General features: G+C 51.1%; 2 long non-coding RNA genes across 3 annotated transcripts; both read left to right on the forward strand.

Annotated features, from left to right (window-relative positions):
* The first annotated feature begins 208 nt into the window (after positions 1-208).
* LOC102899964 lies at positions 209-6,730 on the forward strand. Of its 2 annotated transcripts, XR_006595181.1 has the most exons (4): positions 209-548; positions 1,027-1,109; positions 2,319-2,530; positions 6,264-6,730. It is a non-coding gene; the product is annotated as an uncharacterized LOC102899964 (long non-coding RNA). The 2 variants fall into 2 exon arrangements; XR_439903.4 differs by lacking the exon at positions 6,264-6,730 and having other exon boundaries at positions 2,319-3,765.
* LOC111559771 lies at positions 4,480-6,015 on the forward strand. The gene is made up of 2 exons (XR_002740970.2): positions 4,480-4,864; positions 5,833-6,015. It is a non-coding gene; the product is annotated as an uncharacterized LOC111559771 (long non-coding RNA).
* Positions 6,731-14,009: the final 7,279 nt, after the last annotated feature.

A 14,009-nucleotide genomic window follows, 5' to 3' on the forward strand; every position in this document is an offset into this window, starting at 1 on the left:
AATCACCGTTTGCAAAGAGGGTCCTTGGATTTGCCGAAACGTAAGCAGCTTTCACCAAATAGCGGTTTGAGGAGCTGAGATGGTGTGAATCAGAAACACGAGGCTGATGTTTGTCTCCATCCTCGTGGGGGTTTGGCAGGCTCTGAGTTCCCTTGGCAGGCGGGATTCGGCCTCCGTCAAAACCTGGAGGTCTGGCAGAATAGTGTGGACCTTCCGGTCAGGCCAGGCCTCCCTTCCTGCCGTTCAAATCCCAGTCCCAGCCTCTTGCGGCTTCTGGCTTCTCCTGCTGCCTCTCCCGGCCCTTGAGCCCCGAGGACAGAACAGCAGGAGGCGTCCGCACAGCCCCGTCCCCGGCAGAGAAAGACGGCACAGAGCATGATTTCCTGGAGCCCAGTCAAGGAGCAGTTCCCCGGTGCCAGGAAACCCAGGGACGGAAACTGTGGCTGCGGGACCCATCCACGGGACGTGCTGTCGGGAATAAGCCCAGAGAGAGGAGGAGTGCGGCCGAACAGAAGGGCCAGACCTGCCCTGGGGGCGCCGACCAGGAGGTGACCTCTGCCGGGTTCCTTTAAGACCGTGGGATGTAATTCTGAGAAAAAGCGGCTTTCGGGCAGAAAGTGTTTAGAGCAGACCGGGTTCATCAGGCTTTTCTCTAATTGCACACCTTCTCAGAGCCTTCACTCTCTGAGGTGAAGTCCAAGGTGGGAGCAAGGGCTGTAGCAGATTCAGGCTCATCTGACAGAGGAGCACAGTGCTGGGCATTCTGTGGGACTGCTGTTCTACCGGGACGCACCGGGAGGAAGGCGTGCCGGTGTCCCTGCAAGTGTCAGGACACAAGCTCCGTGACGCGGGGATCTCATCTGCTTTACCCGTGTCCCCAGAGTCGAGTACAATGTCCGGCACAGTAAAGAGTGGATCAATCAATCAATCGATGTGTGCAGGGCTCTCTGCTTTCTTCGTTCTTGTTTCTTTCCCTTCCTGCAAAGCCATGTCCTCCCAACCTTCCTTCTTGTTCTTCCTTCCAAGTGTTTACCGTGACAAGCTCTGTGCCGATCCCGGGGACACATTAGTGAAAGAAAACAGGCCTGCTGTGTGCTCACTAATCGCGGGTGAGTAGCTGGAGAGAGGGGGGATGGGGTGGGGGCTGCCCAGACCCCCTCACGGCAGGCTGGTGGCTGGCTCGTCTGGGGCAGACCTCGGTCTCCTCCTTGCTTCCGTTGATACCCTTAACATCCCATTGTCCTGAGGTCCCAGATACCCCAGACCCGGCAAAGCAGGCCAGTAGCCCCTCACGGCTCCCCCAGTTTTCCTTGCCTGCTGCTGCAGGAACAAGCCACTGGCCTGTGAGCTCTGCGAGAGCATGGCCACATCAGTCGTGCTCCCAGGGCACCTCCAGGTCTGGCTGGGACCTGGCACTAAGGAACGTGGGACGAAAGATGAGGCCCCGGGGATGAGGCTGGTTTAAAGCAAAGGCCCACAGCCAGAGGTGAGGGAGAAACAAAAGGGGCAGGGGATGTTCTGGGACGTTCTGGGACGTTCTGGAGTTCCCGGCCACGGACGCAGCTCTGGGGATCCAGATGCCTCTCCTGTGAGGGCCGCAGGATGTCCTTCCTAGCCTTAGTCTCTCCTGTCCCTTATTGATCCCCAAGGCTGCAGCTCAGTCAGTGCCCCTCTTTCTCCTTTCCTCATCAACTCTTCTTCTGGGGATCCAGAAAGATCTCTTGGCCCCTTAGGGAGCTTTGCAGGTGCCATCAAGGAAGAGCGGTGTTGTTACTCTGAAGGGAGAAAGCTCGTGTGGGTTTAAGGTAACCCCAGCTTGCTCCCTATTGGCTGAATGCTTCGGGTCTTAGAGAGTCACAGGGGGTCCCTGGGGCCGTTCCTAATCCCCTGTCTGCCCTTAGTGCCTGCATCTGGTGGTGACACTGTTTGGTTTATCAGGTAGATGATGGAGCTCCCCTTGCTGGATTCAGGGCAAGGATCTGAAAGTGTGGGGAAGGTCAACGTTGTCTTAACCTAAGTGTGAAATCTGCTTCAGACCACAGTGAGGTGATTATGAGAGATGTGGTTTGAGAGGGCTTCCCCCAGGACTGAGCCGACATGAGGTTCAGGGCGCTGGACTAGGCCTTGTACTCAGGCTCCATACAATCCTGCAAGGGGCGGCTGGGGGGGGGGTGTTGCTGCCCACTTTACAGATGAAGAAACTGAGTCCCAGAGAACAAACATGACACGTCCAATTTGCTGAAATGGGGTTTGAAATCAGGAATGGCACATCTGAAGCCAAGGTGACTTTCAGACCACCCTCTGTCTCCTGTGATCAGAACGATGTGTGCCTGCTGAGGCAGCCTCCCTTGGGAACCTTGGTGACGGAAGGGGAAGGCCCAGAGGAGAGTATGACCAAAAGGCCATGTGGTGAGGAGAGAGGAGGAAAGTTACTCCTTCGTTCATTCAGATAATACTGAGCATCTATGTGACTGAAATGCCGGAGATCCAGCAAAGCGATACCCAGCTCTTGGCCTTGGAGACTCAGTAGGTGAGTCAGATATTTTTCAAGTATTACACAGAAAGTATAAATTGCATCCGTGGGCAGTTCTCTGAAGGAGAAATACAAGACACTAAGAGAGATTCTGAGAGGGCTGTGGCATGGTCAAGGGGATCATCAAGGTGGCTTCCCTGAGGAAGGAATGCTTTAACTGAGATCTCAGACAGGAGAAGGAATCCGCAAAGTGAGTGTGAGTGTGGAAGGGGAGGAGCAGGAAATGTTTCAGAGAGTCAAAAACACATGCAAAGTCCCTGTGGCAGGAGACATCTTGGTGCTCTCTGGAGACAGAGAGCAAAGGGTCGGGTGAGGTCCTGAAGTTAGAGCATAGGAAGCCAATGAAATATCTCAAGCAAAGGAGGGGACGTGATTCTATTTAAGTTTGGAAAAAGATTCCCCTGACTCCTGTGTAGGAGGATTTGCTTCCTCTTAACCATTGAGAGCAGGCTTGGCAAGAAGGGACTGGGAACTAATGGGCAAGTCAATTTCTTTGGCCAGGCTTCAGTTTCCCCCTCTCCCTAGTGAGTTTGGCTTCAGCGGTTGATCATTTTCACCTAGAGCAGATGTTCTGCCTGCCTTCCTCACTCCCTGAGCTGCCTCTCAACAGGACACTGAGTACCATTTACTATGAACCCTTCAAAAGGGAGTTTCCATGTGCACATGGACACATATCTGTACCCCTGGAAAGCAGAGAGGAACTGCTGTCTTGGGAGCACCATGCAGTGCTATGTACGAAACCTAAATGTGCTGGGGTGCGCAGATTCTACCACTTGTCATCGACTTTCGAGAACTACCTGCAGTGGGCAAAAGAAGAGTGTGTGTGGGTGTTCATGTTAACATTGTTTATGAGCAGTGCAAACCCTGGAGTCTGGACTTGGCAACTGGTAAAGACTAGGGCACACACCCAGTATGGGATACTAAGTAGCCATTAGAAGAACTAAGTGGAACCTTGGGGTGCTCAACGGGCAAATCTCCGAAGCATTGTGATGGATGAAAAAAGCAAGTTGTAGAAAGATACATTGTGCAGCGCTAAGAATAGAAATGCCCCCTTCCCTTCCCTCCCCCAACCCGGCCCCTAGCCTTTACCATGAGCTTCTATGTAACACATAACACCATACAAAGAACAGAGATTTGCAAGAGAAATAATTGACACTAGGGGTTGCCTCTGGAGTGGATCAGGATTGGAGGTACCGGCCTTCCCAGTAATATTCTACTCTTTTTAAAAAGAAGGATGCATTGGGACACCTGGCTGGCTCAGGCGGTTAAGCGTCCGACTCTTGATTTCAAGTTCTCGTGATTTCACAGTTCGTGAGATCGAGCCCCGCGTCGGGCTTTGTGCTGACAGGGTGCAGCTTGCTTGGGATTCTCTCTCTCTCCCTCTCTCTCTCTGCCCCTGCCCTGCTTGTACTCTCTCTCTCTCTCTCTCTCTCTCTCTCTCAAAAATAAATAAACTTAAAAAAAGAAGGGTGTATTTATAGATTTCTATGTAACTTAAAAGTACTTAAAAAAATAACAGGGCTCTTGAACATGCTCGGGAAAATATTGACTAGATTTGCTGCTGCAAAGGGGTGGCTTCCTGTTTCTCGTGTTCTATATTTGATTGTCTTTACATTGTTCAGAACGAGAATATATTTACACATTCATGGTGCAATAACACAAGGAAAAATGAAGCAGTTCTTCTCATTTAGTCTTCTCTATCTCCTTAGCCAGGAGCGCTCGGGGGGGAACTGAGGCCCAGAAACCCATGTGACTGCAAGCCAGCCTGCAGTGAGTCAGTGAGTGAGGGAAGAAAAGGCCATCCCAGAGCCCGCTGAGTCACGTGATGCCGAACACAGCAAACTGGCTTGTTTTGCAACCCAGGCAGGCCCTTTAACCACAAGCCTGCTGGCCGGCCCCATGCAGGGGCGGGGGGTGTGGGGGTGTGGGGGGAGAGTGGAGACGATGCCAGTAGTCTCCCCTCCATGAGTCATGCTCCTTCCCGCAATAGTTAGGGGAGGATGTGGAGACGATGGGCTGGGGAGTAGAGGCTACTACCTTTAGACCCTGCCGGGCGGGGTGCCCCAGAGGGTGACGGGCCCCGGGGCCCTTGGGGAAGTCCCAAAGGGGCTGCTGCTCCCCTGTGTAGATTAATAGAAGCACGGACGTTTGCATCAGACCACCGCTGTGAGTGCCTGCGTGGTGACCAAAAGGACGAGGGCTTTCGGGGGCTTTCGCTGACCACTGAGAGCCTGTGGATGTGCAGGCCACTGTGCTCATGGGCCAGGAGAATTCCTAAGGCAGGGTTTGCTGGCTCTTTTCTACAGAGGAGGAAACTGAGCCTCCGTGGAGGTAAGTGACTTGTCCAAGGTGTAAGGTCCAAGCTGCAAAGTGGCTGCAGTGGGATGAAGTCAGATGTGGCTGAATTCAAAGCCCAGATGGCTTTCATTGCCCTCTGTTGCTTCCAGAGAGGCGTGTGCTCACAGGTATGTGTCCTTGGAAGCCACTCCTCACGGGTCACACTCCCGAGTTTGCTTGTGGAAAGGAAGGTCGGGTAGGGGAAGTGGGAAATCCTCTGAGGTGGCAGCAAGAACCTGGCACTTCTGAGCACTTCTCTGGCCAGGTGCTGGACTGAGTGCTTTACTTTCATGGGCTCCTTAGTCCCTTCGACAACTGGCAAAACAGGTGTCTTTGTTCTAAGGACGGGCACACTGAGGCTCAGGGAGTGAAATGACTAACTGCACAGCTAGTGAGATGAGGCAGAGTTCAAAACGGGGTCTGTCCGATTCCAAAACCTCCCCTCCATACTTACCCATAAGCCCTTTCCCCCTGCAGACATATGAGGCCCAGGTCTCAGCTCTCCCTTTGCACTGCAGTCTCATCCTTGTCCACCAAGCAAGTCGTCTTTCGCGCTCAACACCCCATGGGGCATCACCTCCTCCAGGAAGCCTTCCTCAGCTCCAAAGCAAGGGGTTCTCACGGTGCCCCCACAGCTCCCTGACCACACGTGTCGTTATTACCCGTGGTTTTGTGACTCTTCCTACTTGTCTTTCCAGAGGACTGTGAGCTCTTTTAGGGTAGAGACGATGTGATGGTGCGTTTTATGTGTCAACTTGACAGGGCTAAGGGATGCCAGTGAAGCACCTGTAGGTGTGTCTGTGAGGGTATCTCTGGAAAAGATTAGCAGAATCAGTAGACAGAGTAACGAGGATGGGGCGGGGGGCGTGATCCAACCTGTCGAGGGCCCGACCAGAAGGAAAAGGCAGCGTGAGGGTGACTTTGTCTCCACTTGAGCTGAGACGTCCATCTTACCCTCTCAGGCCTCGGAGCTCCTGGTTCTTGGGCTTCCCAGCTCCCAGTGGGGCTTCTCAGACCTCCGGCCTTCGGCTGAATCTCACCACCCTGTTTCCGGCTACTCCAGCTTGTAGATGGCAGCTTGCGGGATTTCTCAGCCTTGGCAATCACATCAGCCAGCTCCTAGAATAAATTTCCTCTTACATGCACATCTCTGTAGAGTCTATTGGTTCTGTTTCTCTGGAGGGCCCGAACTAATACAAATGGTATCATGTTCACCAACAACTTTTAACACCCTTTGGTCATAGTTTCCATCCAAGGCTAGGGCAGTGGTTATGCCGTGAGCCTTATCAACCCATAGATCTGGGTTCGAATCTGGTCTGGGTGGTGTTGTGTCAATAACTTGACTTCTCTCCATTCCGTCTACAAAATGGAGATTCTAATGTTCACTTTTCAGTGTCAGTGGAGGGACTGAGTGAGACGTTTATGGAGAGTGCTGAACACGATGCCTGACGCACAGAGTGCATTAACATCGGTAGCCTCCCAGCCTAGCCCGGTCAGAGGTCAGCAGATGACGGGCTGGGAGGAAATATGGCTGTCCTTCGGTGTGGCTGCCCCCAGGCCGGGGTGAGGACCGTATTCCAAGCTCTGAGTGATGCCCGTCGTTTATGATGCCAACCTCTGAATAGATCATTCCTTATTTCCCAGAGGGGGGTGATTTATGCCCAAACTTACAGATGCAGAAAAGGAGTGAGAAGGTGAGCTGAATCGACCTGTAAACCAAAATTCACATACAAGTAATATGAAGAATAAACAAGCATTTAAAAAATGTTCACTCTTCTTCTTTTTTTAATGTTTATTTTTATTTTTGACAGACAGCACAAGCAGGGGAAGGGGGAGGGGCAGAGAGAGACTGGGGACAGAGGATCTGCAGTGGGGCCTGACCGAAGAGAGCCCGATGCGGGGCTCGAACCCGCAAACTGCCGAGATCGTGACCTGAGCCCAAGTCAGAAGCTCAACCGACTGAGCCACCCCGGCGCCCCCAAAAATGTTCATTCTTAATTCTGTCCAAGGGAATTACAATAACTTACATCAATCACCTAAGGAAAAAAAATTATGCAATGATGCCCGATTCTAGTGAGGTTGGGTCAAAAAATCATATACACAAACACTGCTTGTGACCATCCAAATTCTTACAAACTTCGGGGATGATGTGACCATTTATTGTCGCACCCTGGTATTTATCCCGAGAAAAGAATGTTGAAGGAAGGAATAGGCGTAAGCAGAGATGTTTGCTGCATCAGTGTCTGTTGGGGCAAGCACCTGGGTAACCCTCAGAGGATCATTTACAGGGGACTGGTAGGTGAAGCGGGGACATCAACGGACTTGTCAACAGTGTCAGTGATGGAGGTCTCGTTGAAACACGCAAGATGTTTATTACACAATTACCAGGAAAGTAAAATGTGACCTGGAATTTACTCTGCGAAAGCAAGAGTGTCACGTTTGGGTAAATGTGAGTGAGGGCAGGGAGGCAAAAAGAAAGAGTCGTTGTGGCGGGGGTGGGGGAGGGGCTGTGGGTGGCTTCGGATGTTGTTGTTGAATTGAGTCACTATTTCTGGGGCACACTGTAAGTGGCCGGGAGCAGTCCCCTCACCCTGGGATTTCATACCCAGATTCCTTCCTGCCAAGCTGCCCAGCCTCTCTCTGGCTTTCCGGCAGCCAGATCACCCCAGCAGGCCAATACCGCTTCCGTGCTAGCCTCAAGGTGCAAACACACGTAATGGCCTCTTGTCTGGCCTCCGAAAGAGGACTGGTCTTCACCAGGGACTTCCAGGAAGCCAAAGCACTCCAATCTGGACTGGAAGCTTCTCCCTTGAGGTGCTTTCCGGCATTGGTCAGCAGGGGCTGGTTTTGCAAAATGGCTCCTGAGAGCACTTTCCATAGAGGCAGAGAGCCCTGCACGGGAGGGAGGCTGCGTGAGTCCTAATGGGGCTGATGGGAGTCCCATTAAGTTAGGGACTTTCACCGCCCAAGAAGCACACGTGGGAGTCACGCACTTTTGCCCACAGGACCATTTCGAACTTTAGACAAAGCGAAGTCATGGATGAAACCATTTCTATCTGGACGGAACTCCAAAGGGACCCTCAGAGCGGGAGGGAAAGTGCTCAGCTCCCCAGCAGCCTTCTTCCCAGGATCCTCTTTGGTCTGGCTGATGCCCATCGGTGTCGGATGCAGGCCCTGCCCCCTGCTGCCACAGGTCTCTGTCACAGACGGCCTCTGCCTGTGCCCAGCTGCAGAGGACAGGCATCCATTCCCAGTCAACCCCAACCCTGCCCCAAATCCTGGTCTTCCAACCTGCATGACCAAGTAGCTGGAGACTGATTTGCCTTCATTGCCTGCCTTCCTTCCTTCTTCCTTTCTCCTTCCTTCCTTCTTCCTTCCTTCCTTCCTTCCTCCCTCCCTCTCTCTTCCTCCTTCCTTCCATTTATTATCTGTTTTTCAACCATTAAGTACCACCTATTCTATGCCAGGCATTATTCTAGGCCCTGAGGTTATGACAAGACAGCAGTGGCCCTGGGTATGAATAATAAACAAGTGAATAATAAAAAGCTAACAAGTTCTAGAAAAGAAACCCACTGAGTGTTGTTTTCTGTTGGAGGACAATAGCTGGGAGCAAGTAGGGCAGACCTTCATTGCCTCGAGTGGCCATTGGAGGCCTTTCTGAGGAGAGAGGAGAAAAAGCCAGCGATACAAGAAGCAGGCAAAGCATCCTCGAGGCAGGGGTAACAGCTGAGCACAGGCCTCAGGTGGGGGCTGCGTGTGCTCTAGACATCCCACCGGGCCCCCTCACCCTCCTTCCTTTTCTGTCCGTCTGCCTCGCCTTCCCAATCTCGTCGATGACTTGATGTCTGTCCTGTTTTGGCTCCTGGCTCACTTTGAGCCTGGCCTGTGTCTTCCTGACTCTTGTCTTCCCCCACCCAAGTGGCTCAGGGCCCCCGAGTCGGCACTGCCCTTTCTCAGCCGTCGTCTCCCGTCCCGAGTGCCGGTGCCGTCTCTCTCCCTTTCTTGCTCTGTCTCCACTGACTTCAGCTCCGTCTATCTCCCCTGTCCCACTCCTCTGCCACGTCTCTCCTGTTCCAGAGCAGAGGCCACCGCGAAGCCCGTCTGACTGATATTGCTACTGACAGCTTAAAGCCCCGAAATCTTCCCACAGGGCATCTCTGGGAGGTGTTAAGCTGGCAGTGTTTTGTCTGCACCCGGAGAAAGACAGGGGTTTTTAAACAAATATATACATTCTCCAAAATCCCAGCGATTGTATTTCTCCATTGATCCGTTATGACGTTGAGTAAGTATAAAGCTTCCCTGGTGCCTGCGGGGGGATTACAGAATGAGCAGGCTGTGCTGGGGAAGGAGAGGGAGGGCAGCGGAAATTGTCCCAGTGGGGGCCGGGGCTCGGCCTGGGCTCTGAGGACCTGACAAAGGGGCTAATCTGTGGAAGGGAGAGAGATTACTTCTTGCCGGGGGAGTCACAGGAAGCCTGGTGATGCCCGAGTATCACCCCTTCAGTAAAGCCTTGCTGACTGCCTCTCCAGCCCCACGGGGTGGGGGGGGGGGGTGACAGACAGCTAGCTTCCCTCTTTGTTTCCACTTGGCTGTGTTGGGATATCTAGCACAGCGCCGGGAACTCTGACAGGCCTTTATCTGCCACAGATTCCTCTTCCCCACTGGACCGTGAACTTGGTGGAAACAGCGACCCAGAGGAGCTCCGGGTCCCCAGCGGCCGTCCCCCCAGCCCATATCCCGTCTGGCAGGGCCAGTTTCCAGTGAAACGCTCATTCGGGGGTCTCTGCAGGGAACACATGGCAGATGGCATTTAGTGGGCTTTGGGAAAACGCCTCAGTTTCCCCATCTCTGAAATAAAGGGGTCAGTGAACCGTGCAGTCAGAGTGCTTGGAACACGGTGAAAATGCTCGGTAATGTGAGCTCCTGTGACTCTTAGGACCATCACCTTTGTGTCATTGCCATCAGGGACACCGTCGCCCTCTCCAGGCCTGGGCGCCATGCAGATGATTGGCCACAGAATCCTCGCGTGCTGTGTTATGAAAGGATGGAAGACGGTGATTTTGGGTGCAAAAGGCTAGTCGTGACCTGTGTGAGTTCTTTCTTTCTTTCTTTCTTTCTTTCTTTCTTTCTTTCTTTCTTTCTAAATTCTCCCAACTATGTTCTTTTACACCCTGTGTCCCTGCCGTGAGATATTTGAAGATTTCGGGGACCAGAGCTTGGTCGCATCAGAGTGTTAACTCTTCTCTTTTCTCTCTGTGTGTCTGCTCTGTCTGGAAAGATCTTTCTGTGGTGAGGCTTCTCCCCTACCTCCAGGTTGGCTCAGTGCCTGATTCCAGGCCCTCACAGGCCTTGGACCGAGCTAGGCAACCCCCTTCAAGTTTCCCTACCTGCTGAGTCCCTGCTCTGTCTGCCCATTTGAGCAGTGTTTTGGGGGTGCTCAATTTATTTTATTCCAGAACTTTTTACCGCTTCTCTGTGAGTCTTAGCTTCCCCAAGGATAGAATGGGAGTATCTTATAGCTTGAATGTCAAGATGAAGTGAGATGGTGACTGAGATACACTGTGTCCCAACAGTCAGCAAATCTCAGCGCTCTGTCCTCACCTGAGTGTGAACTCTCCGAGGGCAAAAGCTCTCAGATTCATCTTCAGAGATCTACAACTGGGACGTCCAATATGGTAGCCGTGGACCACGTGCGTGTGGCTGTTGAGCACTTGAACTGTGGCTAGTCCGGCTGAGCTGAGCTGCAGGTGTGAAATGCACACTGGGTTTTGAAAGCCTAGGATGAAAAGAAAGATGTCAAATAACTGGTGAATGTTTTTATCTTGACGACATGTTGAAATGATCATACGTTGGCTCTACGGAGTTAAAATAAAATGAATGATGATGTCAGTAAATAGGATTTATATTTTGTATGAAAATAAATATGTGACGTATGTTAAAAGACTTACACCATTCCATAACAACAATAATTATTAAAGAATGTAATTATTACATAAATTGACTTCATTGGTTCTTTTAACTTTATTTATTATTATTTTTTATTTTATTTTACTGAGAGAGAGACAGAGAGAGAGAGAGAGAGAGAGGGTATGTAAGTATGCAAGAAGGGGAGAATGGGAAGTTGGAGAGACAGAGAGAATCCTAAGCAGAATCCACACTTAGCACAGAGCCCAAAGTGGGGGCTCAATCCCATGACCCAGGGTTTATGACCGGAGCTGAAATCAAGAGTCACTCAACTGATTGAGCCACCCAGGTGCCCCCTCTTTTTTTATTTTTTAATGTGGCTGTTAGAAAATTTAAAATCCTTTATGTGGCTCACTTTATAGTTCTGTGGGACAGTGCTGCCTTAGGACATAGAGAAGAGTCTTTGTAGCACAGAAAAACAATACACGTGGATGGCGTGGACACGTGGAGGGGTAAGTGGAGGAAAAATAAATGCGTGACGGATCCATGAATAGATGAACAAGTGAACAAGTCGCTAATAAATGGGTAAATGAACAGATGGGCATAGATGAATGGGTAGGGGAATGAATGAATGAATGGAACGGTGGGTGGACAGAGGGACGGAAGGAATGATGAATGTATGTGATGATGGAACGGAAGAAGGGCTAGAAACAACAACAACAAAAGGATAGATGAGCAGATGAGTCAATGACTGAAAAGATTAAATAAGTAAGTGCTTAAGTACAAAAATAAATACATACGTCCAGAAAGAATAGACGCCCGGTGAGCCCAGGGTTTGACTTTGATGAGAAGCCCTGCTCGTCTTGCTGGGCTCATGGAGTGTAAGCCTTTGACCAAGAAGAAAGGTTTACCCTTGCTCTTGGGGGATTTATTATTTTAATTGTTAGTCTTCATCAGAAGTTATTGGAATTTTTTTTCCCCCTCGGACAGTTTATCACTTGTAAATTATTTGTCACATCGTTGTAATTCTATCCAGATCCTTAACTTTCTAATCATGCATCTTTTATGGGGTCTCCTTTAAAGAAGCACTATAATTACGTGCCAAGGGTCCCAGTAAATTTTATCAGGCCATAAAATATTATACTTTAATTATTTGGAAGGGGAAGAAAGGCAAATGTTCCCTCTACAAGGCTGGCGATCAATGCTGCTGGGCTTGTGGTGGCACAGGTACATTCAGACGTCCTCGTCTTCCTGGACGTGTCCCTCCCAGGGCTGTGTTTTTTGCCCCAGCCGCGTCTGCATAGAGCAGTGGGGCCCCGTGGGCTCAAGCCTCTGTCGTGATTCTCGGGCGGATGCGGAGCCATCATGAACTCATCATGTCCATTCTTGAAAGGGTCTCACTGTGCACAGCAGGTCCAGGAGGAGGTTGGGGGAGGGGGGAAGTTGTTCCTTCACTGTCTTCACACATGAGGAAACTTAGACCCAAAGAGCATTTGGAGATGGGACTCCAACTTTGCTCTCTTGACTCTGCAGTAGATTTTTCTTCCCTCACCATGCCAGGCCCACTCAAACCCGAAAATATATACATGCTCAGCAGGGTCGGGCTTTTTTTTTTTTTTTTTTTTTTTACTCTCCAGGTAATGTAGAAATGCTATGGCAGCAGAGATTTCCTCCAACATTTCAGTCATTGGAATAGATATTTTATTTTATTTTTTTAATTTTTTTTTTCAACGTTTATTTATTTTTGGGACAGAGAGACAGAGCATGAACGGGGGAGGGGCAGAGAGAGAGGGAGACACAGAATCGGAAACAGGCTCCAGGCTCTGAGCCATCAGCCCAGAGCCCGACGCAGGGCTCGAACTCACGGACCGCGAGATCGTGACCTGGCTGAAGTCGGACACTTAACCGACTGCACCACCCAGGTGCCCCTGGAATAGATATTTTAACCAGGCCCCCACTGGGTGCTGGGCCCTGATACTAGAGTGAAGCTGTAAAAAAATACAGATAAGTCTCTGGGGCTCATGGTGTCTTTGAGGAGACAGGCGTTAGTTAAGTCTTCCCACTGATCATGGAAATTGCATCTGTGGTAGGTGCTAACCAGAGGGGCTTTGAAAACTTAAAAAGAGAGGTTTTTTTTTTTTTTTTTTAATGAGTTGGGGGAGGTCAGGAAAGGCCTTCCTGAGGAAACAAGTGATCTGATATCTGAAGGACAAGTAGATAAACAGACAAGGGAAAAGTATTCTAAGGAAGGAAAGAGCATGTGCAAAGGGCCTGTGGTAGGAAGGCCTGGACAATAATCCAGGGTGGCCAGAGCAGAGTTACCAATGGGAGACTGTGAGGTAAGGCTGGAGAGGTATCAGGAACTGGGTCACACAAGGTCTAGTGGGTCATGTTATGAAGGCTTTAAGTTTTTATCCTAAAAGCATTGAAACTTCAGTAAAGGTTTAGGTGAGGGAAAAGAGATGTTTTATAAGGCAGTGCAGGCAAGGGAGGACTGGGCCCGGGAGGAGGGAGGGAGAGTGATCTTCTGCATGGATGGGTGTTGGGCAGGCGAGGGTTTATCTGAGCACAAGGGCAAACTCAGGAAGAGGAGGAAGGCAGAGGGGGATGACTAATCCCCATTCATTCCCCTGGTCTTGGCTTTAGTGTCATTTCCTTGAGAAGACCTCCCCTGACCCCCAGTTGGGCCAGGTCCCCCACCCCCAAATGGTGGTCCCCACCCTCCACTTCCCCTTTCACAACACACAACACTATTACTGCCACGACTTACGTAATGGCCTCTTCCCCTCGCTGGAGGGGGGCCCCCTCCCTGAGGCAGGATTCGGAGTGTCTCCGTCACTCTCAGTGACCCCACTCCCAGCCCAGGACCCGGCTCCCAGCTGGCAAGCGATACACAGACCTGAGTGAGCGAGTGCGTGAACGGACAGCCCAGAGAGAAGAATTGATGGGGGGCACGTTTCTTCCAGCCTCTTCACCACTACTGTCCCTCCCGGGCCCTCCCCCTTCTCCTTCCTTCCTTCCTTCCTTCCTTCCTTTTATTACCCTAAAGCTGGACTCCTCCAAAATCCCTGCCCAGGGGCTCTCAGCTGAAAGACGTGATGACACATGAGACAATGTCTTAGCTCTGGATTTGAAGCATCAGTTTCCCCGGGAAGGCCTGCGACGCATATGTTCGTTTTAGAGAACTGCCTTGTGTCCAGAGGTAAGGCGACATGGGCAAGACCGCTCCCAAGGA

Source organism: Felis catus, chromosome A3 (genome assembly GCF_018350175.1).
Source record: "Felis catus isolate Fca126 chromosome A3, F.catus_Fca126_mat1.0, whole genome shotgun sequence".
Taxonomy (NCBI): Eukaryota; Metazoa; Chordata; class Mammalia; order Carnivora; family Felidae; genus Felis; species Felis catus.